The sequence below is a fragment of the Herpailurus yagouaroundi genome, unplaced genomic scaffold, assembly GCF_014898765.1.
Source record: "Herpailurus yagouaroundi ecotype Mexico unplaced genomic scaffold, PumYag 403, whole genome shotgun sequence".
Classification (NCBI taxonomy): Eukaryota; Metazoa; Chordata; class Mammalia; order Carnivora; family Felidae; genus Herpailurus; species Herpailurus yagouaroundi.
Window position 1 is genome coordinate 821,474 of NW_024412620.1, and position 25,102 is coordinate 846,575.

Here is a 25,102-nt window from a genome sequence, read left to right on the forward strand (position 1 = left end):
AGAGAGAGAGAGAGAGAGAGAGAGAGAGAGAGAGAGAGAGAGAGAGAATCCCAAGCAAGCTCCATGCCCAGTACAGAGCCCAACATGGGGCTCAATCCCACGACCCTGGGATCATGACCTGAGCCAAAACCAAGAGTCAGACGCTCAACCAAGTCATCCAGGTGACTCTTTAAAAAAAAAAAAACTTTAAATGCATTAAAGTTTGTTCTTTGTAAAATTCTATCATTTTTGACAAATGCATAGAATCACGTATTCCACTACAGTATCATATAATATTTTACCACCCTAAAAAAAATCTCTTGTGTTTCACCTACTAAAGTCCCTCCCACGACCCCCAACAACCACTGATCTATTTATTGTTGTGTCTTTTCCAGAATGTCATATAAATAGAATCAAACAGTATACAGCCTTTTCAGCTGGCTTCTTTCACTTAGACATATGCATTTAAGATTTAGGCCCATTATTTGGTGACTTGACAGAACTTGTCATCACTTCCTGGTTATCACTTGTGCATTTACTGGGCGGGCTTACCCATGATACTATAACTTTTATGAGGATAAAGACTCATCTTTCTTGTTCTTCATTTTATCACCAGTGCCCAGCACAGTGCCTAGTAAATAAAAAAGATCAATAGCTATTTGCTGAATAAGTAAATCCAATCAAGTCCTTTTAGAAATTGTGTAAAAGCTCTTTGCTCTGTTCTATTGCACAAATATTAATATTATAATAGTTCTTTGTTTTGTTTTTTAAATATTTTTTAAAAGTTTATTTCATTTTTGAGAGAGAGAGAGAAAGAGAGAGAGAGGATGTGCACAAGCGGGGGAGAGGCAGAGAGAGGACGACACAGAATCCAAAGCAGGCTCTGGGCTCTGAGTTATCAGCGCAGATCCTGGTGTGGGGCTTGAACCCATGAACCATGAGATCATGACCTGAGCCGAAGTCAGACACTTAACTGACTGAGCCGCCCAGGAGCCCCTATAATTGTTAATATCTGGATTAGAACAAGAGAATTTGCTGTCCAATTTTATTTGCTAATTACTAAAAAATGTTTAGAATTCCTACAAATTTCATTTTAACATAGTATTTCAGCTGTAACCTTACCTGTGACAAATATGAAACTGCAATAGATAACTGGTTTATTTCTCTTAGGATAACGCATATAAGTTGAACATATAAAATCAGCACTGAAAAGATCCCAAATACTAACTGTTGGCATTAATTTTTACAACCTGAGAGAAGTCTCTATTTTTACTTACTTATATTTTAACAAAAAAAGAGAATATTATTTTTTAAATTATATAAACTCTTAAATCAAAATAGAAAGCACATACAGAATAACGCATACATCAAAATGGTAGAGCGCAGTGGATTTTCCAGAGTGAACATATTCAGGTAATCTTCACCCAGATCAAGAAATAGGATGTTGCCAGAACCCAAAAGTTCCTGTCGTGTCCCCTTTTAGTCACTACCTCCTATTTAAGTTACTCACTCTTCTGACTAATTTTGTCTGTTTTTGAGCTTTATATAACTGAGTCATACATTACATATGTGTTTTTTTTAATGTTTGGCTTCTTTTGTCCAACATTGTGCTTATGAGATTTATCCATTTTTTTTTGTAGATTTAGATTTTTTTCATTGCTAGATAATCTTCCTTGTATGAATACACCACTACTTATTCATTCAATTTTTGGTGGGAATTTAGGTATTTTCTAGTTTGGGGTTATTATGAATAACGCTATTATAAACATTTAAGTATATGGTTTTGGTGAACATAACATGAAATGTGTTGACTATATACCTAAAGGCGGAATGGTTGGATCATAGAGTATGTGTAATATTATGATATAGCTGATCTTTAAAACTATGTCAGGATTTTACTGATTTTCCTAGAAAGCTAAAGTTGAATGTTTTTAAGTTCATAGTATTTAATAAAATCATAGCGTATTGTATTTCATTTGAGAATATGAATATAAATGTAGTGGGCAAAATCATGAGCCCCCTGCCCCATTCCCAAAGATTCAAATTCTAATCCCTGGTATCTGTTTAATACGTTACCTTACATAGCAGAAGGAATTTTGAAGATATGGTTAAGTTAAAGATCTTGCGATGGGGAGATTAGCCTGGATTATCCAGATGGAGCTAATATAATCACAAGGGTCTTTGAGAGAGGAAGTAGGAAGGTCTGAGTCAGGAAGGAGGTATGTTGGCAGGAAAGAAGAGATCAGAGACAGAGAGATTTAAATATGTTGCACTACTGGCTTTGAATGTGGAGGAAAAGGACCATGAGCCAAGGAATGCAGAGGACCTCTAGACAGGGAAAGAAAAGGGGACACATCCTCCACAGAAGAGTCATCAGCAAAGGTTCTCCCTTTGAGCCTCCAGAAAGAACACAAACTTGTCAACAGTGATGTTAACTTAGATGACCCATTTCAGACTTCTGACCTGTACAACTGTAATAGTTTTGTTTTCCTTTAAGCCATTGAGTTTCTAATTTGTTACAGCAGCAGTAGGACTAATGTAATACTGAATGTGGTCTTTTATTTATTTCTTTCTTAAAACAATTAAAACCTTTTCTGCAGGCTCTTGAGAAATATGAAAATTGGATTATATTTCTAACACCAAGAAAAATGATTTAAAATTCTTTTTTTTTTTACCACCTGGGAAGTTTATTATTTTTTCCTAAGTCTTTTATTTTAATTCCAGTACAGTTAATATACAGTGTTATATTATTTTCAAGTGTACAATACAGTGATTCAACCATTCTATACATTACTCAGTGCTCATCATGGTAAGTTTTGTGATTTTTTGGGGGGGCTAAAATACCTAGTGCATTTATTGGATCATAGGATAGTTCCATTTTCAACTTTTTAAAGAAACTCCATGCTGTTTTCCACAGTGGCTGCATAAGTTTGCATTCCCTTGAATGTAGTCTTTTAAAAATGAGCTATTTTAAGTTCTACTTACATTTTTTAAATCAAATATCTCATTCTATTTTAGTACATAGTTTAATTTTAACAATAAAGATGACTCATCTTTTGTATGTTAAAATCTACTGCATAAGAATTAATAAATGTAGGTTAATTTCAACTAAGTACTTATACAGGCTGCTTTTTAAAATACTGCATTTATTTTAGTGATACCATATTTATCGTTTAGCTTGTCTTTCTTCCACAGTTTTATTTTTCCATTGGTTCCTTTTTATTTATTTTGTTTGGCCCCCATCATTTCTTAAGTTCTCTATAGAATTTCAGATGGTAAAAATTGCTATTTCATTAACTTCCTTGATCTCTATTTTAATTAAACCTGTTTTTGATCGAAATTTGGATAAGATTCATATAACCAACTGAATAGATGGAGGAAAAGTACAAGAATAAACAAGTGCAAGACCTATTAATGTTCTCTGGACTCCATCTTTCCCTGATTTCCCCAAATGTTCTGCGACCTTCCTTTTTCACTAGAACATAGCCCCTCTTTAACTCAGAAAAGAAACATTTACCACATGGATAAGGAACAGAAATAAAGAAAAACATGAGAATTAAATGAAAGTCCAGGAAAATTTTGATTGCCAACATGTATTTCCCTAAATTAGACTATGGCCACAACCCTTGGCTAAATCCCAAACCCCAAAGCAGCAGCAGAGTAGCATCTGGGTGGGGATTATCTGATTTATGCAGGGGAAATCAAATCCACTTCAGGGACTCTGAGGCCATGTAGAAATTGTAACAAAGACTTAAATAGCAAAATTTTTAAAAATTGTAAATACGGCATTATTTTTGTACAGATTAGACAGGAAATATTTAAACTGTCTTAAAGTAGTAAGTGTACTAATACTTGGACCATTACAGTATTCCTAGTTCTAGATATACTGTGCCAGTTATACAGATGAGCCTAAAGTTGGGAAACACTACATACAAAAATTTTGTAAAGGAGTAAATTTGGGAATAATTATTTGTATGTATACGTGTGTGTATGTGTGTGTATCTTTCATATATCTTTGTTTTGCAGAAGGATTCATAGAAAGTGACTGATACATTTAAATTGTTATTCTTGTCTAATTGGTGAACAGTATTTATAAATCCTCTTTGTTTTTCCCCCTCCTGGGTTTGCAGTCTTGTCTCTCATTACAGGCTGGTCAGAGGTGACTATGCAATCCTCTGTTGCAGGCTAGCTTGAAGGTCTAGCCCTGGGATCTAAGCTGCTGCAAATTTCTTTCATTCAACTGGTAGTCTTGGTCAGAAGGAGAAGTAACAGGAGAGGACAGTGTATTGGGATTAATTACTAGAAAGAGAATGTGTGATTTCAAAGGAATATAAATAGGTTACAAAGTTGGGGGAGAAACAGATAAAATCAGGAGGAGAAACTCTAGTATGTTTACTTTCTTTGAAGCACAGAGATAAGGTGAGCCAAATATCCAGGTAGGTCAAGTTTTCAGTGAAGGATGAATTGAAAATCCTCCATGCCCACTTGCCCTGACAGAGGCCCTTTCCCCATGTTAATGACATTAAAATGACAAAAGACACAACTGCAGCATTATTCAGAATAGCCAACATAGCGGGAACAATCTAAGTGTCTGTCAACAGATAAATGGATAAAGGCAAGATATGTGTATCTAGATAGATAGACAGACAGACAGACAGAGAGACAATATAAAGATATTCTTCAGTCATGAATAGGAAGGAAATCTTGTCATATGCCATAACATGGATGAACCTTGAAGGCATTAAGCTAAGTGAGATAAGTCAGAGAAAGACAAATACTGTATGATCTCATATGTGAAATCTAAAAAATCCAAACTTATAGAAATAGAGTAAAAATGTTGGCAAAGAAGGCTGAGAATTGGTGGAAATGGGAGATGTTGGTCAAAGGGTGCAAACTTCCAGTTATAATATGAAAATGTTCTGGGGATGTAATGTATGGCATGGTGAGTGTATATAGTTCATAATGCTGTATCATGTACTTGAGAGTTGCTAAGAGTAGATCTTAAATGTTCTTCCTACAAAAAAAGAAATGTTAATTATGTAACATGATGAAGGTGTTAGCTAAGGCTATGGTGATAATCATTTTGAAATATATAAGGGTATCAAATCAACACACTGTACACCTTAATCTTATGCAATGTAAGATGGCAATTCTTTCTCAATAAAACTGGAAAAAAACAAGATACAAGCAAATGAGGGAAATAGTAATTAGAAGCAGAGCAATGCATAGTTTAGTTAGCTACATGTTGGGAGAAAGTCTTGGTAGAGGAGTCAGTCTGTGAGAGGGTGGTATTGCAGACAAAAGATGAAATCATGAAGGAAAGAATTCAAGTTATGGATCAAAAGTAAAATGAAGCCACATACTCAAGTGCCTCTGGGATATCGGAGACTTTGGCTAAGTGGTGTTGATAATAAATCTTTGGGTTCAGTATGCATACATCTTGCCTGGTCTGGTTATCTGTATTGTTTCTTGGAAGTAACCTTGGTCTGGAAAGTTATAGAAGCTCATTTTCTTGGAAACCTCAGCAACTTGGCTAAGGACTTCAGAAATAGTCTCAGCCTGGCTAGATTTGTTCTATCAGGCCAATGTGATTGCTGTAAGAATTGTTAACAACCCAGCATGGGAATAGGAGGGGAGTCAATGCTCTTCATTCACTGCCCTCTCCTCCACAGGCTGGAGTGAGTTTAATCCTTAAGGTAAACAATTTCAAAAAAGATACCTCTTTGAACCCTAACTGACTGCTCTGGAAATACTCTCTCATTGTCCCCCTACCTCCTACTTCATCCTTCTGTTTTGTATGAATTAAAGCTAGGCTTACAAATGGAAAACAAATTGTGTGTGTACTATGATTCAGCTTCTTATGAATGAAATCATACAGAATATATTCTTTTGTGTCTGCCTTCTTTTGCTTAACGTTATATCTACAAGAGTGATCCATGTTGCATGTATAGATGATTTATTCTTTATATTGCTGAGTAGTACTCTGTTATATGAATATACCAAAACTGATTTATATACAGTCGTATTGATTGACATTTGGATTGTTATCAGGTTTTGGCTCTAATGGATAAAGTTGCTATGAACATTCTTGTACATGTCTTTTGGTGGACATGTAAACGAATTTTTCCTAGGTATATACCTAAAAGTGGAATTTCTATGTCATGGGGTTATTTTGCATGTTATACTTTAGTAGGTACTTCCAAAGAGTTTTCCAAAGTGGTTTTAGCAAGTTACATTCCCATTAACAATGTATGAGAGGTCTAGTTGTTCCAAATCCTTTCCAACACTTGGTATTATCAACTTTTTATAATTTTAGCCTTATGATAGTTATATTGCAAAATCTTTGTGGTACTAATTTTCATTTCCTTGAAAACTAATAGCATTGAACACTTTTTCATGTGCTTATTATCCGTTTGGATACCTTCTTTTAGTGAAGTGACTAAGCCTTTTGTCCATTTTTTTTGGATTGTTTGCTTTTAAAAAAATGATTAATGGGTGATTTTAAAACATTTTCAGTATGGTTCAATTCTCAGATACAGATATACATGTATATATCAGATACTGATTATACAACTGTCAGATATTGATGGTACATATGTCAGATATAAATGTATACATCCCTTAGGTTGGCCTGTAAGGCAATGCACCAGAATGAGCTTGAAAGGACACACTATAATAATTTTGCTTCATTTCTACAGTGTGTATAAGTTTTCTTAACACAGAAAACATTTCTGCTTTGTTTAATAAAATTAACATCACTATCATAGCTCTTCAGAAGGTACCTTTCTTTCCACCTAATGGCACATGTTAAGGATAATATTAAGAATAGCACCCCCCCCCAATTGCTTTCATTCAAATACAGGAAATGTCAAAATTATAGAACAAAAATGTCACCACTTCCACCACTTACTCTTTCATATATTTCAATTCATAATAACACAACATGGTCCCAAATACTGTCTTCACATTAACAGAAATAAGTGGAGGAAAGGAAAACATACATCCAGAGCTGTATGAGGCCTTTGTCATAATGGAAAGTAAAACACTCTTTTAAGATTTTGGATAGATGAGGTGCAGCTCTTTTCTTTGAAAAGCGAGAGGCTCATTCTCAAGTTGAAAGCTTGAGAAATGGGTACAATTTCAGTGGAAACTGAAAACCTAGAATTGATGGTCTTATGATCATGGCTCCCTGTATACCCCTTGGAAAGTGTTCACATTTGGAGACACATAACTCACTTAGAGAAACTCTGTATTAAGACTTGTGTTAATCATTCACAATTGAAGCTGTTTAATAAGTTCTGTTACCAGAATTCTGAATTGTATTAGGGTGTACTGGATGCCTTCTGTTGGCCCCTTCATATCTCTCATCACCTTTCATCACCCTACTCTCTACTCTGGACAGCTGGGCTTTCATGGATTAACTCAACAAGCACCTCTTCCTTCCAAACCAGTGGGGTTTGGACAATGGGAATTCCTGACAGGAGACTGGAGAATGAGACAGGGTGTGGTTAACCTTGACTCTTCCCCTGTGAAATTGCCTTGAGCCTACCGCATTCCTCTTCTGAAGGCCATTACTCTTTTGAGTCTCTCTCCCAGTTTCCATAACCCTTTGTCTTCATCCTTTTGGCCCTAGAGATGGAAGAGTTCTGCTGCTACGAGCATGGTTTCCTGCACCACGCTTTGTAGCTTCCCAACATTGCCACGCCTCTGCAGTTAGTCCCTTTGTAAATAAACCCTTCTTAAACTTTATCCTAATTTGGAAGTGCCATCTGCTTCCTGTTCAGACCTTAACTGATACTCAATTTAGAGATTACTGGCTTTGCCCGAGTTCCCTCGGGAGAATAGCTCCAACTATGTTTGGAGCCAAAGGAGCTCAAGTTGGATATGGATAGGATATTCTGAGGTCTGAGAGGTGCAGACGCACAGAGCCATTCTATTGGTTTTTCTATTACATTGTCCCCTGCTATACCAGAATGAAGCAAGCATAAGAATGATCTAAACCTGGAAGACTTGGCTATTTTGGAGGCCTTGCTAGGTGGGTAGGCAGCAAAGTACCTCTGAAGGTCGCAGCAGACTGCAGTGATGATAGAGATCCCAGAGGAGTCTGTCAGCCTACAAAAAGCCTCCTAACAATAAAATGGACATTTGCTGAAGATTAGGGAAAATAAGAGTTATAATAGCATAGGAAGGAAAAAACTTTAAAACTATTCCTTAGAAATAACTGCTTCCATGTTCAAGGGACCAAATATTCAAACACCATTTCCCATGTTCAAATACCAAGTTGATCAGCTTATGTAGAGTTTCCTTGAGGATGCTCAGAGTTCCTAACTTAAGTGTTTTATGTCCCTGTCCCCTGCCATTTTATTTATTTTAAATTCCTATAAAACCTCCACCTACCTTGTGAGAACCCCTAATCTTATACTTATCAGAGTTTATTATCCCAGGATCCAGAATCTTTTGTCTTGTAGTTAATATCTCTAAACCTGGGTATTCAGTTTTAGAATAACCTCAGCAGGCCAGTCCAGGGTAGGCCCTCCAAATCTCACCAAAAAGCCGGAGTGGAGAAGAGCACTCACAATAGTGTCTAGCCTTCACCTGAATGAGTATGGAAAGGTGCCCCCCAAAGGGAAACCATTAAAGCAAGGCAAATGTTGGCTCTGAAAGAGGATAGCCTCCTAAGGCTTTCTCCTTAAGGAGAAAGGGAATTACTTTCCAAACTGTCTCTTCCTTTGCAAAGCTATCTGTGTTAGTCTTCCGCATCATTGTGCAGAATGCTTTAAATAACTCATTTGCCTCCTTTCCCCAACTCTACCCTTTCCACATTGTTACCTCTAGTCCTAATAGTATTAAGAACCACAGTCTTGGGGCGCCTGGGTGGCGCAGTCGGTTAAGCGTCCGACTTCAGCTCAGGTCACGATCTCACGGTCCGTGAGTTCGAGCCCCGCGTCGGGCTCTGGGCTGATGATGGCCCAGAGCCTGGAGCCTGCTTCCGATTCTGTGTCTCCCTCTCTCTCTGACCCTCCCCCCGTTCATGCTCTGTCTCTCTCTGCCTCAAAAATAAATAAACGTTAAAAAAAATTAAAAAAAAAAAAAAAAAAACCACAGTCTTTACAGAGTGAAAAACATCTTAATGTATACTTCCTTAGCCACACACACATACACGCACACACACAATCAAAGACCTTAAAAACTTTTCACTTCTGGCACCTGGGTGGCTCAGTCAGTTAAGCATCCAACTCTTGATTTCTGCTCAGGTCATGAGCTCACAGTTCATGGGACAGAGCCATGAGTGGGGTTCTTTGCTGACAGTGCAGAGTCTGCCTGGGATTCTCTCTCTTCCTCTCTCTCTGCCCTCCTCCATGCTCTCTCTCTCTAAATATAAAGAAACATTTAAAAAAAAGCTTTTCGGGGCCCTTGGGTGGCTCAGTCGGTTAAGCGTCCGACTTCGGCTCAGGTCATGATCTCACAGTTCGTGGGTTTGAGCCCCGCGTCGGGCTCTGTGCTGACAGCTCAGAGCCTGGAGCTTGCTTCACATTCTGTGTCTCCCTCTCTCTCTGCCCCTTCCCTGCTCATGCTGTGTCTTTCTGTCTCAAAAATAAATAAACATTAAAAAAAATTAAAAAAAAAAAGCTTTTCATTTCAGTGTCCTGTAGTACTTCTAGCCTTATAATTAAAAATAGCAGCACCTGCCCAGGACTCGCCACTCCCTGCTCCCATCCTTTTAAGTGCCTCTTTTTTTTTTTAATCTTGTATATTTACCTATATCTAAAAATTATGCTTATTTGGAAATTCTGGGTTTTTCTTTTCTGATATTGCTGACTGTAAATACCATGATGAGTTGTTCCTTTAGGAAGGAAGCAGCTGTGACGGATACTGCTGGCACACAACCCTCAGCTGTCAGCTCTCTTCAGGGGTCCCTTCTGTGCCAACATGAGGGAAGCCCACATTGTGTGAGTCATATACACAGCATATAAATTGCCAGCCCCCTCAGGGTGCCTGGGGGGCTCAGTTGGTTAAGTGTCCAACTCTTGGTTTTGCCCCGGGTCACGATCTCACGTTTTTGTGAGTCCAAGCCCTGCATCAGGCTCTGCGCGGGCAACCAGGAGCTTGCTTAAGATTCTCTCTCTCCCTCTCTCTCTCTGCCCCTCCCTCACTCATACTCCCTCTCTCTCTCTCAAGAGAAATAAAATAAAACTTAAAAAAATGTTTAAGAAAAATCACCAGCCCCCTCATCCTGACTTGGGTCAAACAAACTTTGAAGAGCTATGTAGCGTCAGAGCTTCCAGGAGGGTTGGCTGAGGCTTTCCTTGAGACTCCATTACAGCCCAGCCTCTGCTCACTCTTCCTTCCTTCCCTTTTGAAGAATGTTCCCTAGTAAACTTCCAGCTGTCAAGCCTCCTCCCTCTCAGAGGAGGCTTCCGGGGAATCGCCTGGGGTATTACCACAGTGACCGCCTGCTACAGGACATGAGGCCTTTTCTATCCTGGACAGCACTCCACTACCCTTTGCCTTGTCACAGTTTCCTTTCATTTCACTTTCTTTGTTGTTGCATTATCGTTTTTAGGTAAATTGAAACAGACATGCTAACAAACACTTGGCTTTTCTCCGCTAAGGAAACTCTGGTTAACCTGATTGATTTAATGAGTCTGTTTTGCAGAAGTTGACCAACTACTGATAAGATCAGCCAAGACTGGAGCAAACTGGAAATTGTTGCTGGTGTGAAGAAGGAACCAACAGTGAATGAGAGTAACCTCTGTAACAACACACACCCTGGATCTGCCCCCCACTTGTCATGCTTATGCTGCCATTTGTAATGAACACCTGTCCCACGAAGACATGTGATTCTGGAATACGCATGCTCAGAAAGGAGGGCATCTCCCTTTTCCCTATATCCAAACAGCATTTTCCATCCAACCTGCATACCTGGTGACATCCTGGCCCCTTGTCCTTAAATACAACCAACCCCAATCCTCCAGGGAGGAGGCAGATTTGAGGCTCCCTCTCCTGTCTCCTCGTTTGGTTGCCTCTCTAACAAACCCTTTGTTTGCTGCATCCCAGATGTCTCAGTGGTTGGCTTTGCTGTGCATCTGGCATATGAACTTGGAATCAGTTACAAAGTCAGAATGTAGTATAATGGCAAGATAGGTATTATTCACAGCTGGGTCACATCCTTTATTCTGACTATATTTTATTTCATGGACTTTTTCTTTCTCTCTTGGCTCATATTTTTACTTCCTCAGTTTTTGTACCAATTATCTCCTCATTCCAATTTTAAAACAAATTCTCCTTGGAAGATGGTCACAAATATTAGCTATTCAATGAGTCTTATATTATTCTTAGAGACCTTGCTCTTGGAGGCCTCTATTCTGTTCTAATCTGGTTGTGCTCTATGCCTGATGAAGACTGTTGTCTTGGTACTTTTGTTCACCATCATTCTGCGAATCCCTTCCACTTATCTCCCGGTTGAATTCCTTGTTCCCTGGATCCCATTTCTTCCTCTTTCTTGGTTTACTGCCTCATTGCACTCAGGGCACATTCTCTAGTAGTTTTCTGGAAAGAGGTTTATGGCAGGTAAACTTTTAAGATCTTGCATTTCTGAAACTGCAATTCTGAAATCTTTATTTTCTCCTCATACTTAGCCAATAGTTTCACTGAGAATAAAATTTTAGATTAGGAAGCATTTTCTCAGAATCGTGAAGTCTTTGTCTTCTAACTTCCTCAGATGCCTGTGGGAGGATCCTGTCCTTTCTTTGTGATTTTTGTTTGCTGATTCCTGAAAGCTTTGACATCTTCACAGAAACCCTGGTGTTCTGAATCTTTATGACACTATGACATATGTCTCTTTGTAGTCAATGATCTGGGAGTGAGCCCTTTCAGTTTTGAACCTCATGGTCTTTAGTTCTAGGAAAATCTCTTTTCACTATTCCTTTGATAATATCTTCTCCCCATTTTTTGGTTCTCTCTTTCAGGTGTTGGACCTCCTGGCTTGATAGTCTAGTTCTCTCTCTCTCTCTCTCTCTCTCTCTCTCTCTCTCTCTCTTTTTTTTTGCTTTCTCTTTCCATTTGCCTTTTTATGCTAATTAGGGAAAGTTTCTTAACTTTTTCTTCCAATCTTTCTGATGATTACCTTTCTACTTTAATTTTGCTAGTTTACTCCCAAAAGCAGGAGCTTTGTCCCTCCTCCTCCTCCTCCTCCCCTTCTTCCTCCTCCTCCTTCTTCATTGATATCTGCTTTTTACTTCAGAGACTCAATAACTTGTCTGATTATAGTAATTGTAGGTTTTTAAAAAAGATTTCCCCCTCATTTCTTTCCCCCTTTCTTTTATTTATACTTTCTCTGCCTTTTATATTAGAGGTTTTTTCAGATGACAGTGACACTCTGCTATCAAATTATTATTTTCATTTTAAGTGTCAGACGCTAAAAAGCTGATTAGAAGCTCTGTGTGCTCCGATGGAGCTTGTCTTCTGGTGGACTTTACCATTAGGTCATTGTGTGGGGCTCAAAAGAGTCAGTATCTGCAGTTCTTTTCTTATTAAGCCTGAAGTCTCTCCTTCTATTCTCTTCCCCACCTCATCAGCTATGCCGATGTACTTGAGGCTTAGAGCCCTTCCGGTTCAACTGCTATAGACAGTAAATGCATCTTCTGTTTGAGAAGGCGTATTTGCTTTGTTGCATGGGTAGGGGAGACCAGGGTTAAAATCCTACTTTTTAAAAGATTTTTAAATAGGTCTCTTCAGCCTCACCCACAACCCTGTTTCCCAAGATACTCATTGCCTCTGATCCCTTCATCTTTCCACAAATCTGTCAGGAGAGTTGATTCACATCTTTTGGACTTAGATGCTTAGATTTTAGCTTTCTCTAAACTGCTAAGTCAGTTCTCTTTTCTGTCTCCAAGATTTCTTCTTTTGTATGAGGTCATATATTTTTCTAGTTGCGTGTGTGTGAGAGAGAGAGAGAGAGAGAGAGAGAGAGAGATTTTTCTCTTTGTGAACATTGCTGTGGGGTTTTGGAAGGGAGTGGAAATATGTTTTTATTTTTTTCTTGTATGATTAAGGCAATCTCTCGTATGTCTCCCCTTTTGTTCCATGTTTAAATGACAGTCTGAGGGAGAGTGAGAGTCTTACTCTTTCGGCTACATTCACAAGAACATTATAGAGTATCATTTCATTGAAAAGATATGAGCACAGAGTTAGTGACCAGCCTGGTGCATAGTATACAATGTTGCTAATTGTTACCTAAGAAGGCCCAGAGGTGAGAAAATATAAGATAGATTGGAGGACAGCATGACATTTGACATTCTTTGGGTGATTAAAATTAAGTATGTGGGACATGAAGATACAGAAATAGGAAAGGCAAGTCTCACACTCACGAGTGTGAGGACTTGAAGAATCACAATATGAATGAGCATGTCAAGAAGACTTTTTACTTTTTATTTATTTTTTCCCTGAACATCAACCTTTATGCTGGGTGAAAAAGAAGATAAAGTTAAGTAAGACAATGTGTTGCTCCTACTTTGGTGTACTTCAATGTAGAATTTAGGACTTATAACTTGTCTACTTCAAAAGGATAAGAGATGGTTTAATGTATCTATAAATACAGAATGGACAATGGGTTGAATATCTTCTGTCTGCCCTTCCAGATCACGTCTCCACCCATCACTCTGCTATATGTCTCGGGAGGCTGACTTGGACAGGTTACATCAACTCAGCTCTTGTGTCATCTGCCTTTTTGTTGGATCCCACCAGAGGGAAGCTGCAACAGGAGATCTAGGGAAAGAAGGAGAATGAACTAAGGGTATTTCTTTCCCTGACACCTTCCTTGTATTATCTTTCTTCTCCAGCTTCCTCACCAAAGGTGACTACTCTAGTCAAGGCACCACCTCTATATGACTCTCTCCCTACTGTCTACTCTTCTCTCATCATGCAGCTGATAACCCCTCTTACTCTGTAATTTTGGTGGGAATTGCTGCTATGAGTATACTTGAGCTTCCAAATGATGCAAAATGTTGAACCTGAATACTTTTAAACAACTTGAGCTAAGTGCTCAACAGGGTGGTAAGGGGAGTGGGTTTCCCCCCTCCCCCACCCAAAGGCTTTTTGTTGCCTGAGGTACATGCGTATGTGACTGAAGGGTCTAAGTTGCCAATAAGTGAATTTGGCGAATATATTTTAATGACTCTTCTTTTATACCCTCATACTTACCAACTAAGCTAAATGGATATGCTTCTAGTTTGCTGGCTAAGTACTTACTATTTTGCAGAGTATTATAACTGATTGATGTGGCAGGACTAAAAGAAGAAAAACAGGTGTTTATTCTGAAAGATGTGTCATAGTCCAATAAGGAAATCTTTCCACCTATTTCTGTATTTGCCACTTTCTTAGAGGCTTAGAGGGGAGGTTGAATCAACATTGATCCATATGAACTATGTTGTACAGCCTGAGATTTTCACATGATGACAGCAAAACAAATACATCTGTGAAGTGGTCTTTAGGCAAAGGCTTGGTGTAAATGTGATATTTGAACAGAGGGTCATGGAAAGGTAAGGTACCAGGTAGCTTGAAATAGATCAAAGTTAAGATTTTTATGGACTCATAAATTATTTAAATCAATTTCCAAAGTTAGCCTGTGCCTTAAATACTACTTCATGTTCTCTTTCATCTAGAAAGACTATTGAATATCATAGCTGTTTTTTTTTATTAAAAAAAATTTTTTTTTCAACGTTTATTTATTTTTGGGACAGAGAGAGACAGAGCATGAACGGGGGAGGGGCAGAGAGAGAGGGAGACACAGAATCGGAAACAGGCTCCAGGCTCTGAGCCATCAGCCCAGAGCCTGACGTGGGGCTTGAACTCACAGACCGCGAGATCGTGACCTGGCTGAAGTCGGACGCTTAACCGACTGTGCCACCCAGGCACCCCTCATAGCTGTTTTTAAAAAATGTTTAACATTTATCAATTTTTGAGAAACAGAGCGTGAGTGGGGGAGGGGCAGAGAGAGAGGGAGACACAGAATCGGAAGCAGGCTCCAGGCTCTTAGCTCCCAGCTTTCAGCACAGAGCACACTGCTGGGCTTGAACTCACGAACCACAAGATCATGACCTGAGCTGAGGTCAGCTGCCTTATCAACTAAGTTACCCAGGTGCCCCATCATAGCTGGTTTTTAAAGAGCATTAATTTGTAAAAAAATTTCCATGAAAATGTTTGATAATTATTAAATTCTAACAACAAACATCATTCAGGGGGAAAAAGAGTCTTAAAACTGGCAATTTTCAGGGGCTCCTGGCTGGCTCAGTCAGTAGAGTATGTGTGACTCTTAATCTCAGGGTTATGAGTTCAAGCCCCACGGTGGGCATGGGAGCCTATAACAAAGAAAAAACTGATAATTCATTCTAAAAACATTGAATTTAAGCACTGATAGAAATATTGCCTTTTTAGGGGTGATGGTTAAAAGAAACACTGAAAGGAATATACCAGGAGCCCGTTGTATTGTTTTGCAAGATTAACTTATATGCTAATAAGAGATTGTATTCATCTTGCCGATATGTGAATATAAAACTCCACGGACCAGTTACATAGAAGCTGTCCAAGGGTTTTGAATGCAGATACCAAGCACCATAGGTAACAGGTGTGTTGGAAATGTGTTAATCGACGGACCTGCTTGTGTAAATGCATGGTGAGAGATCATGATTACTGTACCCTTCATGTGCTGCAAAGGGAATAACAGCTTAAATGCCCCTGCAAAGGGAGGGAAAGATCTTCTGTAGTAAAATGCTGGAGAGAGTAATCTTTTGGTCCATTAGTTAGCAAGAAAAGGATAGGCTTCTTTCTTCCTAAAGAACAGAGCGCTATCTATATCTATCTATGTGGTTGGTCATAGTGGCCAAACTTCCGTTGAGGAATGTATCATTCACCTGAAATCTTAAATGTCAGAGCTTAGCTAGTCTCTCCATAAACTCATGATTATCCATGAGAAACCGTAAGGGAGAAGACGCTGCAGGTTCAGAAGACCATGTGACGGGAGACTAAATTTCATTAACAACACCCTGAGAGGAGCCAGTCAGCCGAAGGGAACAGCAGGGGGAATCCCCACCTCTTAACACAGAAAATGCTCGTACCAGCTCCACCTCTACTTTTGCCACACCTGCTGCACAATCATTCATCAGGCTGAAAGCTGTGGGTGTGACTGAGGGGCAGTACCAAGGATGATCCACAATCGTGAGGGGCTTCCAATTTGTTCACTGGTGTATGGAAATGCAGAAAACACGTTTTTCAAACTACATGCAATTGTTCTCAAAAACAGACGCTAAGTCTTGTCAATATTGTCTTTCAACGCCTACAAGCTAGAAAAAGAAGTACTCAAAATATTGTTGAATAGACGAATGAATAAAATAGTAACTAGGTTTAGTAAAATGTGAGGGAGAGGAGAAGCAGGAGAGTCTGGGAGGTACCGAGTCTTGTATTAGATAAGGTTAGATTAAGTCTGATACCTCTGAGGGAAAATCTATTACTTGCTGAGGGGAGCGCCTCTTTTTTTCCTTCCCTCCTTCTTATTATTAGAGTAATAAAAGTATCAAGCACTTATAATCAAAGTCATTTAAACCTTTTACAGAAAGGGGCACCTGGGTGGCTCAGGCAGTTAGGTGTCCGACTTCAGCTCAGGTCATGACCTCAAGGTTCCTGAGTCTGAGCCCCACATAGGCTCACTGCTATCAGTGAAGAGCTTCAAATCCTCTGTCCCCCTCTCTCTGCCCCTCCCCGCATGCGCGCGCACGTGCATACACACACACACACACTCTCAAAAATGAATGATTAAAAAAAATCAACTTTTTACAGAAGATTCTTATGCAGTTAATATTAATGTTAGATATAGTTTTTCATTTCCTCTTTTATCTTTTTTATTCTTTTAAGCATAATTTTATATATTGAACCAATTGTCTTTTTGCAGTCAAAATCTTAGGGAAACAATAAAGTTTTAGAGATGGATGCATCCTGAAAGTAGTAAAATCCAAAGTCTTAAGACTTCCAGAATAACAATAATATGCTATACAATATGCTATATATTATAACAATAATATTATTTTCTTCTTTACATGGTGGTCACTCCATCATTGCATTAATCAATCAGTAAATACTTATTAAATACCAAATGGCCCCCAAATAATGTGGTATATTACAGAGGGGATGCACACATACACACACACACAAACACACACAGCAGAAATCATAGTTTCTGCTTTAAAGTATTTATAATTGGAAGAACTTAAATTATGTATGTGTTTAAAGCAAAGAGCAGTCAAACATCAAACAGCTGGAAATTGTCTAAAAGGGCCTTGGAAACACAAAGGGGAAATGTTATTATTAACCAAAACCAGCAAAAGGAGTTTTTATGAAGGAGGCAGGACCTGGACTAGACCTTGAGGGACAGTTAGCAGGGAGACAAAGTGTCTTCCAGATGGGATGGATACACTGGCATAAAAGCTGGAAGGAAAAGGAGGCTGACACTTCTTACACCCCACGTTAGAAGCCAAAGTAAGGTGTGACTCTCACAGCAAGTGACAGGCTGTAAGTACCAGGCTGATATTACGGGAGGAGAAATGTTGCTTTGGGACAGTGACAGATGGCACTATTGTTTGGGAATTAATTTGAGTCTCAATGTTTTGTGCCTGCAACAGGTGTGCTGTGGATACTTTTAAAGAAGCTAATGGGGAATAGCTGAGCTGCTGGGTGTTCTGTTTAAAACATGGTTATGAAATGTAGAGTGGTGATTAGTTGGTTTTTAATTTTCATTTGAGCATAATTGACACACAATGTTACATTGGTTTCAGGTGTACAACATAGATTCAACCTCTCTATACCATATGCTATGCTCACCACAAGTATAGCTACCATCTGTCACCACACATCACTATTACAATATCTTTGACTATGTTGTTTGTGCCTTTTATTCCTACAACTTATTCATTCTGTTGCTGGAAGCCTGTATCTCCCACTTCCCTTCACCCATTTTGCCTGTCCCTGCACAGCCCCCCTCCTCCGTCAACCATCAGTTTCTTCTCTGTAAGTCTGATACTGCTTTTTGTTTATTGATTTCCACATATGATATTTGTCTTTCTCAGCCTGCCATATTTCACTTAGCATCATACCCTCTGGTTCCATCTATGTTGTTGAAAATGGCAAGATCTCATCCTTTTTATGGCTGAGTAATACTCCATTGTGTGTGTATGTGCGTGTGTGTGTGTGTGTGTGTGTGTACACATCTTCTTTATTCATTCATCTGTTGATGGACATTTGGGTTGCTTCCATATGTTGGCAATTATAAATGTTGCAATAAACATAGGGGTGCATATATCTTTTTGAATTAGTGTTTTCATTTTCTTTAGGTAAATATCCAGGAGTGGAATTACTGGATCATATAGTATTTCTATTTTTAACGTTATGAAGAACCTCTATACTGTTTTTCATAGTGTTTTTACCAATTTACATTCCCACTAACAGTGTATGAAGGCTCCTGTTTCTCCACATCCTCGCCAACACTTGTTATTTCTTGTCTTTTTGATTTTAGCTATTCTGACAGGTGTAGGGTAATATTTCATTGTGGTTTTGATTTGCATTTCCCTGATGATTAGTGATGGTGAGCATCTTTTCATGTGTCTGTGGGCCATCTGTAAGTCTTCTTTTGAAAAATGTCTATTCAAGTCCTCTGCCCATTACTTAATCAGATTTTTTTTTTTACTGTTGAGTTGTATAAGATTTTTATACATTTTGGATACTAACCCCTAATCAAATGTATCATTTGTAACAATTTTCTCTCAATTAATAGGTTGCCTTTTCGTTTTGTTGATGTTTTCCTTTGCTGTGCAAAAGCTTATTTTGTTGTAGTCTCCATAGTTTATTTTTGCTTTTATTTCTCTTGCCTCAGAAGACCTATCTAGAAAATGTTTTCTAGACTTAGAAAATGTTTCTATGTCTGGTGTTAGAGAAATTGCTGCCTGTGTTCTTTGCTAGAATTTTTATGGGTTCGGGTCTCACATTTAGGTCTCTTACCCATTTTGAGTTTATTTTTGAGTTATGGTGTTAGACAGTGGTCCAGTTTTCCCAGCAGCATTTATTGAAGAGACTGTCATTTCTCCATTGTAAATTCTTGCTTCCTGTGTTGTAGATTAATTGAATGTATAAGTATGGGTTTATTTCTGGACTTCTTATTCTGTTCTATTGATCTATGTGTCTATTTTTGTGGCCGTATCATGCTGTTTTGATTACTACAGCTTTGTGGTATATCTTTGCTTTTTGTATATATACCATAGGTTTTGGGTTTGTGGTTACCATGACAGGAGGTTCATATATAATACATATATATAGCAGTCTATGTTAATTTGACAGTCATTTAAGTTGAAACATATTCTTTTAAAAAAATCTTTCTTTTTTGTATTCCCTCTCCCACACTTCATGAATATTCTGTCATATTTTACATCTTTTTATTCATAATTTTCTTATGTCTAATTATGACTATTTCTATTCCACTTAAAGAAGTCCCATCAACATTTTTTGTAAGGTTGGTTTAGTGATGATAAACTGCTTTAACTTCTGATTGTCTGGGAAACTCTTTATCTCTCCTTTTTAAAAAAAAAATTTTTAGAATATTTATTTCTTTTTGAGAGAGATAGTGTGAGCAGGGGAGGGGCAGAGATAGAGAGGGACAGAGGATCCCAAGTGAGCTCTGTGCTGACAGCAGAGTCTGGTGAGAGGCTTGAACTCAGGAACCATGAGATCATGACCTCAGCCAAAGTCATCCATTCAACCAACTGAGCCACCCAGGTGCCCCTCCTTATCTCTCCTTTAAATCTGAACGATAATCTTGCTGGGTAGAGAATTCTTGGTTGTAGGGTTTTTCCTTTCAGAACTTTGAATATATCATACCACTGCCTTCTGGCCTGAAAAGTTTCTGCTGAAAAATGAGCTGACAGCCTTATAGGGTTTCCCTTGTAGGTAACTTTTTGCTTCTCTCTTTCTGCTTTTAAAATTCTGTCTTTATTTTTAGCCTTTGACATTTTAATTATGTGTCATGGTGTAGACCTCCTTGGGTTTATCTTGTGTGAAACTCTATGCTTCCTGAACCTGGATGTATATTTCCTTCCCTAAGTTAGGAAAGTTTTCAGCTATCATTTTTTCACAAAAGTTGTCTGCCCCTTTCTGTCTTTCTTCCTCTCCCTCTCCTTGTTGTTGTCATCTTCCTCTTCTCCTCCTCTCCTCTTCTTCTTGCCCTATAACATCAATGTTTGTTCACTTGATGTTGTCCAAGAGAGCCCTTAACCCATCCTCATTTAAAAAAATTCTTTTCTTTTTGTTGTTCAGCTTGAGTGCTTTCCATTACCCTGTCTTCCAGATCACTGATCCATTCCTCTGCATTTGCTAATCTGTTGATTCCCTCTAGTGTATTTTTTATTTCAATTATTGTATTCTTCAATTCTGATTGGTTATTTTTTTGTACCTCTTTATTGAAGATCTTACTGAGTTCTTCCACTTTTCTTTCTAGCCAGGTGAGCATTACGGTCATTACTTTAAATTCTTTCTCAGGCATATTGGTTATCTTCATTTCCTTTAGTGCTTTTTCTGAACTTTTTCTTTTCTTTCTTTTGGAACATATTCCTTTGTCTCCCCATTTTGCTTGACTTTCTGTGTTTGTTTCTATGAATTATGTGGAACAACTACTTCTAAACTTGAAGACATGGTCTTGCATATGATCATCTCTTATGTAGACTATATATAACTGGTGACTTTTGCTGGCTGTTTGGAGTTGTGGCTGTGTGGGCTAGGGGTCCTATGGCTCTCTACATAGCAGGCATCCTGGCAGGACAGCTCATAGAGAGCTGGTTAGTTTTGAGGAATGTAAGTAATTTGTTTCTTAATTTTTGCTACTATCCAACTTGCTTATTTAGTCTAACTGTGCTTCACCTAGTAACATCCTGTGCTTTGATGGCTGAAGATCCAGGAGACTTGGGTTTGAAGCCTATTTATATAACTTTGGGAGAGTTATATTTCTAAGTCTAATTTGTAAGAGAGGGAGAAACACTTGGCCTCCCTCAGTGATTGTGAGGATGAATTGAAAAATGTATTCAAATATGTAATAAATCTCTTGACACATATTTTCCTCTTTCCTTTTTTTTTCTTTCTCAGTTCTCAAACAATAGGCAACTATACTCAAGAAGACCACAAAACTTATCATATCATATAAAACCTCTGACAGTTTTTGGACTGAAAAGGAGCATTGCTGAAAATTATACTAGGGCACAGTAGTAAATTAAAACTGACCCTTACTATATTTCTTTATGAAAAGAGAAGAAAAAATAAATGAGAAAAAAATTAAACCCCTATAAACCATTGAATAAAACACTTGTATCACAAGAGATGTTCTTGTGTTTCTCTACAAGGATCTCAAAATCAAAATCAAAATCTTATTGCAATGTGCTTGGCAGTTCTCACTAAAAGTAGCAATGAGCACAATATTAACTGTAAACTGCCACTCTTGTTCCCTCATGGCATCATATTCTTTCATATTCTTTCTTCTCAAACTTTCTGGCTGATACATTCTGGCTGGTCTGGGAAATCAGGGACACCAGTAATTGGGGCCTAAAAAGACCTGATTTATATATATTTAGATTCCAGCATGATTAAGTTTGGGAGAGAAAATTGAATTTATATCATGGCCTTTCCTGAGAGGGATTTCAAGGAGGCACTGCAGCATAATGTGGAGGTGAGGTGTGTGGGAATAGTTTAACTTGTTATTAGAGACTTTTTGACATTTCACCATTTTATTTTTATGCTTTGAATTCCCTCACTAAAAGGTGGGAACAGAGATACTGACGTTGCCATTGAAATATTGCTGCCTTCTTTCATAGGTGATTTGAGTCTTATGTAACGTGCCTTAATATTTGGTAGCAATTAATACTGTGTGTATAAACTTACCACTTAAACTTGATTCTATGCTTGCCAAGCAAACTAAATAGAGAATCTTAGTCTAAGAAGCTTCAGTCCTAATACATTAATTAGCACATGTGTGAGTCTAGGACATTATGAGTAAGTCAACGGAAACTGAGCTCTAATCTACTCTGGGTTTCTTGCAGGAATTGTTTGTAACCAGGTGCATCCATTACAGTGAGGGGACTTTTAACCATATGTTCACAGGACTTCAGGTTTGATTTCAGGACATGTTGGGGTGCTCTTAAAAGTCACTTTAGTGAATCTGTGGATCCTGTTCTGGCCTCATTAGGCTGCCAGGATCCTCCTTTGGGCCCCTGAATCAGTGTCACAGATTGTGAGGTAACCAGAGAGCATCTTAATACCTTCTTGGTGACAGCAAGCATCTGGCTCTTTTCTTTTCTTGGATGAATTTTTGCATGCTTTTTCTTACTACGTGTTTTAGACTTTTTGGTACATATTACCAAAATAATAGGACTCTATACAAATGAGAGGAAAAACCTTTGCTTAGGGACTTCTGGGACAATGCAGCATTAAAGCAAGCCCAGAGAAGACAATGCAGCTGATAACCTGAGTCAGAAAAGTTTAACCTATCACTGGGCTCCCAGCATGCCAGTAATCTCTATTTATAGGTGGGATGAAAACATACCCCCAGAAGTTGAGTGTCTTCCTGAATATTATGATGGTAATGGTGAAGGTTCACAGGATAGGAGTTTTTGGGCAAAGAAACTGAACCTCTCCAAAGAGTAGTAAGTACTAGTTTTTATAAATAGCTAGAGGATATGTATCAGGTACTCCAACTAAGTCAGTTTGGGAGTCAAGACACAGTATTCTGGAAATGTGGGAAAAGTATAAGCTTGCAGCAAAAGGAAAGCATCTTTGGAGGCCTTGTGCATTGAAAGGAAGAGGGCTAGATCCGGACAGGGCAATGGCAACTACACAGGAGAAGACAGCATCTCCTAGAGCCAGAGGAGGCACAATGGGTACACAAAAGACGATAAGATTTAAACACTGGTTCAAGGGCAAGTGATTGAACCCATCATAAGGTAATTGCTAATTCAGATCTACCCAGGCAGCTGTTTCTAGCATCCATTTCTTATAACATGCAGCTTGATGATGTAGACAGTTTATGTTCATTGGTCTCTTTTTTTTTTCTAGGCCCCCACTTGCATAGAAAATTCCTACCACATATTTTTTCCCTAATAATGTAATTTTAATGTAATAGGTTAAAAATTCTAAGTCGAATGGAGATTAACTGCACAAATATATGGCATAAGATAACAAGAATCATAAAATATCTATCTTTATGAATATTCATAGAGAATTTTACTTTAGTTTGGCTTTTTCATCTTTGAGAACCAGAAAATCCGATTTCAAGACTGTCTTTCCCCAAAGATAGTTTGTCTATGGACCAATTATGTTAAAGTTGTTTTCAACTTTAGCTTTCATTATTTGTAAAATGAAGAACAACGATATTTTTCTAGTTTCTTTTAGTTTTATATAACAAACTGTTTTAGTTTGCTACACAAATGCTTTTATATATCCTACAACTTGTACAAAGGACTTTTCAAAAAAGATATGACTTCTAAAGCATTTAATACTGCTTGTAACTTGGGTAAAGATATCAATGAGGGAGATGCCACATGATAATACGTTTGAATTGAAATATAAACCTAGTTTTATTTTGCAAGTGAGTGAGTGAGAGAGAGCGAGAGAGAAAAGAGATAGACATGTGCTTTATGAAGAAAATGGCTTTTAAAAATGGCTCAGTAGTATTTTGCAGGCCAACTTTATTTCCTGGTGCCTCTGGCAAACAGGGGAAAGTGCATTCTTCCACACAGGCGTTCTTGGAATAAAATGTCTCTAGGGAGTTCACTTCCTGCTTCATCATGCATCATACCTGTTTTACCTACTAATCTATACCTCACAGGACTATTGAGAGCCCTAGCTAATAAAAAGCGATCATAAAGCACTTGGCAAAACCACAACAACTATAAAAGGATACACGCAAATGTGGTAAGGCTTGCCTTTCTGGTATGTACATGAAGTCCTTGCGCATGAAATAGTGCAGTGACTCAAATGTTAAGAAATTTTTTTCTCTTTCACAAACTGGAAGTAGTTTTGCCAGCTGGCTTGCTGGAGTGAATTGCTTTGAACTCAATAGTAGGCCACTTGATTGAAAACCTTCCTCCTGATTCTAATATTAGACCTCTCCTCATGAATTTGTGCATGTATTACTTAAGAATTCATACCTGCTTATTTAAAGGGGAAGAGCAACATGTTTGTGTTAGAAAAACGTACAGAAATAAATGGGTTGCATGGTAATCAATGGTCTCGTGTCATCACTGAATAGGAATTAGTAGCACTTACTTGGTAGTCTTCTAAAGCAACCACTGTGAGAACACATTGTAATTACCATGCACAGTGCACACACTAATGTTGTATGTTCTTGATCCACAATTCAACCTGGCAGGAAGTAAAGAGAAGACCCAGGGAGTGGCCGTATAATAGATAGAAAGAGTGGTCAGTCCATCCTGATGTGAGGATTCCACTCAGTCACAAACAGACTATCAGGCTGAGTCATGAGTCCAGGTGCCACCATCCCACTCCAGCCAAGTGCAGCTATCCCGACTGCCAGGAGAAGACTCCTGGAATTACACATAGTGAATGAAGAATGGCAGGCGAGACTGAGCCCTTGGTACAAAGGAAGCAAATCCCCAAGAAACTAAGAAGACCTTTATCAGTTTCATTCTGCTCCTCCTTCTCTCTCAGAAAAGATTACAAGCAGAGGTCTTCTTCAGAAATACTTGCCTATGTCTTGGGTGTGACATCAGAGACAACAGCAGAGAGAAAAGATGACATCCATACTTTTGAAGCCCAGGAGACTTCTCAGTCCCTGTTTATTTTTATTTTGGCTTTGCTTGAAACAATAAAAAAGGGGAGGTGGTCAAATATTTTGAAGTTTTGAATCTCTGTTTATCACTCTAAGGCTCTTCTGCTGTGGAACTGTATGATTTTACCTGGTATTTGAGTTCAATGCTGGCATGTAGTGTTTTTCTTTTTCCCCCTAGAAGTGACCAGATTTAAAATACATGTAATATTTACTTTGTTATTTTCTTATATTTTATGAAAGTGGAACTTGGCATAT

At 38.3% G+C, this 25,102-nt stretch overlaps 1 protein-coding gene and 1 long non-coding RNA gene across 3 annotated transcripts in view; both read right to left on the reverse strand.

The window, feature by feature from the left end:
- Positions 1–25,102, reverse strand: part of CUNH1orf53 (chromosome unknown C1orf53 homolog) — a 106,092-nt gene that overhangs the window by 74,388 nt on the left and 6,602 nt on the right. The gene's annotated exons all lie outside the window — the stretch shown is intronic.
- LOC121022442 (uncharacterized) lies at positions 13,538–16,207 on the reverse strand. The gene is made up of 2 exons (XR_005786944.1): positions 16,095–16,207; positions 13,538–13,746 (listed from the first exon to the last, which is right to left on the reverse strand). It is a non-coding gene; the product is annotated as an uncharacterized LOC121022442 (long non-coding RNA).